This window comes from Nicotiana tabacum, chromosome 5 (assembly GCF_000715075.1).
Source record: "Nicotiana tabacum cultivar K326 chromosome 5, ASM71507v2, whole genome shotgun sequence".
NCBI lineage: Eukaryota > Viridiplantae > Streptophyta > Magnoliopsida > Solanales > Solanaceae > Nicotiana > Nicotiana tabacum.
In genome coordinates this window covers 28,395,137-28,399,230 of record NC_134084.1, presented here as the reverse complement: position 1 = coordinate 28,399,230, position 4,094 = coordinate 28,395,137, and positions in this window count along the sequence as shown.

Genomic DNA, 4,094 nt, shown 5'->3' with positions numbered 1-4,094 from the left:
ACCCATTTCGATACGAGTTCAATCATACAAAAATTAACAAATTCCAATACCATTTGGTCCCTCAAATCATGATTTTTCAGATGAGAAATATTCTTCAGATACCAACATTTTCCTCAACTCAAAACACAAATTAAATGATGAAAATGAAGATAAAATCATGGAATATGTTATATTCTAGGTGAAGAACACTTACTCAATCGATTTTCTTGAAAATCCCCAAAAGAAGCTCCCAAATCCGAAGTTTAAAACACAAAATATGAAGAAATGACCAAACCCTCGACTTATATGATTCTGCCCAGCATTTTCCGCATCTGCGGGCAATTAAACGCATCTGTGCAGTCGCATTTGTGAGAAAAGAGTCTGCATCTGCAAACTCAGCTAACCAGGCCTGGGACCACAGAAGCGAAAGGGGAAACCGCAGGAGCGAATTTAATCGTAGGTACGATCTTTCGACCGCAAAAATGGGCCATCGCACCAGTGCGCCAGTTTCCGTAGAAGAGAGCAATTACACAGGCCTTCCTGACCGCAGAAGCGGCTAGGCTCACGCAAAAGTGGAGTTTCACCTACGCTCCAAGGTCGCAGGTGCAAAAACACCAGAACCAGACCTGTTAAAACTATGCAAAATATCTGAAACTCGTCCGAATTACACACCTGAGGCCCCCGGGACCTCGTTTAAACATACAAACAAGTTCTATAACTTAATACGGACTCACTCGAAGTCTAAAATCACATCAAACAATTCTGGAAATGCAAATCGCTCCACGAATCAAACTATGAACTTCCAAATCTTCTAACTTCTAAAACTCGTGCCGAAACCAATCAAACCAACCCGGAATGACGCCAAATTTTGCAGACATGTCCAAAATGATATAACGGAGCTTCTCCAACTCTCGGAATCACATTCTGACCCCTATATCACAAAAGTAAACTACGAGTCAAACTTCTCCATTTTACCAACTTCAACTATTTCAACTTTCGCCGAAATACCTCAAATTACTCTACGGACCTCCGAATCCGAATCTCAAAGTGCGCCTGATACGCTCAAATTACACTTTAATTAAATAGTGTAAGGTTGTCAGTGTCAAATATAGTAACCCAACAAGGTTGGGGTTGAATCCCACAGGGAATAAGCATGAAAAGGTTACTCGAGTAGTGTGCTACTTGACTTAGGTTGTAATTCTATTCCGTTAATGTAAAAAGAGAATGATATGATTGTGAATTTAAGAGATAACTAATTAAAACTTTGATAATGTAAATGATTTGATTAAGGAAACTAAGGTTGTGTCCCTATTAATGGAATGTAATGCTATCGGTGTTAATATGATATATTTCTAATGGAAGGTCCTTTGATATGCAAATAATTTCTAAATGACTACCCAATACTTTCCAATAGTTGAGTAGTATTTTTCCTTTATAATTTTTAATATAAAAGAGTTACAATTTAAGAACAACCAATTTATGTCAAGTAGAACCCACTTATTCCTAAACGATTCTATTAAACAAGAGTTAACGTCCTGAGTTCTTGATATTCAATTCTACCAAACTCTAACTCACTTTTCCAAGTAAAGAAAGAGTAAAATGGAATAGATTAATGTTTGCAACCACCAGCCATAAATAAAGAACAAAAATTGAATAAATATCAACCAACCATTATACATATATATATTCAATGTTAAGCACCCATTAACATTATACCCATATAGGGTCCACAGCCTTAGTATTTAAAACTAGCTACTCATACTAAAATACAAGAACAAAGTATTTATTAAAGCCATAAAGCTTACAAAAGTGCAAGATTTCTTCTCCACAAACCTCCAAATAAATGAAGTATTCAATGTTCTCTAAGTAGGACCTTGTTTTAGACTTGAATGCCCCACAAAAACCCTAGTTATTCACTTTATAGTGGACCAAAAGTCGTAGTCAAAATCGGAAAAAAATACCCCTTCAGATGACTTATGTGATCGCATACTGGTGGCAGACCAGTTATGCGAACCACATGTTTGAAATTCCATCGCATCCTTGCTGAGTTCCAGATGTGGCTTCCATCGCATAACAACTATGCGGTCCGCATGCATGTTATGTGATCGCATATCCCGCCGCATATCATGTTGAGGTCTGTCTTCTTCTATAGTTATGCGACCATTATGTGGCTCGCATAGGTGTTATGCGACCAAATAATGGACCGCATATTTGCTTCTTCAGTTGGCCCAAAATACTGTCTCTGTTTGCAATCAATAGGGCAATTATGTGGTCCGCATGTGAGTTACGTGACCGCATACTTGGAGCATATCCGTCTTTTTGTGACTTTTTGACTTCTTTTACATGTTTTCGGGTATTCAAGCTCATGAACTATAGAACAACCAAACTTGATCAGAATTAACAAAAAATGCATTAAAAGACAAGTTAAAATCTGAGTAAATGGTATCAATTTGCCGAAATTCTTCGGTACATCAACACCCCCAACTTACACTCTTGCTTGTCCTCAAGCAACTAAAACAATGCTATCCTATTCTATACTACTTTTATTTCTGACATTCCACAAAACAGTAGTGACTATAAATGGTTTTGATTGACAGCTAACAAGCATGTGAACCCATTTATTTATCCTTCTTGAAAAATAACTTATCATTCAATCATTCGACTAATCAATTCGTGACCTTAGAGCCTCGACCAAAATGATAAAATGCTATCCACACTGAAGTGCACTTGTGTTCTACTTTAAGAACCTATCTTTTGCTAAGTCTTACAATTCATGCACACTCACAACAAAGAAAATCCCCACTCTCTCTCTCTCTCTCTCACACACACACACACACATATATATATATATATATATATATACATGGGATGCAATCAAAACACTCCAACACTCGGAACTAAAGCTACATGCTACAAGTATCAATTCATATGTTTGCCCTTATTTTAACTTTGCCGCTATCTCAGGAATTATTGACCGTAGATCACTAAGGACTTTTCACAAGTTATAATGTAGGCTTCGGGACAGGTTGGATGACTATTTAGGAATGTAGTGGTTATACCTTCCTTGAACTCTACATATATTATGCTCTTTTACTATATAGCCTTTATTTCCCTTGGTTTACAGACCTAGAACCACCTCAAAGTATTTCTTCAAGTTTTGACAAGACTCCTCTCTTTTTCTCTTCTTTTCTTATTTTTTTTTATATTTTTTTTGGAGCTTGCATTTCATTATCTACACAACTTTGCGGTCCGCATAACTGGTATGTGATCGCATAAGTCGTCTGAAGGGGTATTTTTGTCCGATTTTGACTACGACTTTTGGTCCACTATAAAGAGAATAACTAGGGTTTTTGTGGGGTATTCAAGTCTAAAACAAGGTCCTACTTTGAGGGCATTGAATACTTCATTTATTTGGAGATTTGTGAAGAAGGAATCTTGCAATTTTGTAAGCTTTATGGCTTTATTAAATATTTTGTTCTTGTATTTTAGTATGAGTAGCTAGTTTTAATACTAAGATTGTGGACCCTAGCTGGGTGTAATGTTAATGGGTGTCTAACATTGAATGTTTAACATTGAATATATATATATATATATAATGGTTGGTTGATATTTATTTAATTCTTGTTCTTTATTTATGGTTGGTGGTTGCAAACATTAATCCCATTCCATTTTACTCTTTCTTTACTTGAAAAAGTGAGTTAGGGTTTGGTAGAATTGAATATCAAGAACTCAAGAAGTTAACTCTTGTTAAATAGAATCATTTAGTAATTAGTGGGTTTTACTTGGCATAAATTGGTTGTTCTTAATTTGCAACTCTTTTATATTTGGAAAAATCATAAAGGGAAAATACTACTCAACTATTGGAAAGTATTGGTAGTCATTTAGAAATCATTTGCATATCAAAGGACCTTCCATTAGAAATATATCATATTAAGATCGATAGCATTATATTCCATTAATGGGGACACAACCTTGGTTTTCCTAATCAAATCATTTACATTCTCAAAGTTACAATTAGTTATCTCTTAAATTCACAATCATATCATTCTCTTGATATGTTAACGGAATAGAATTAAGACCTAAGTCAAGTAGCATACTATTCGAGTAACCTTTTC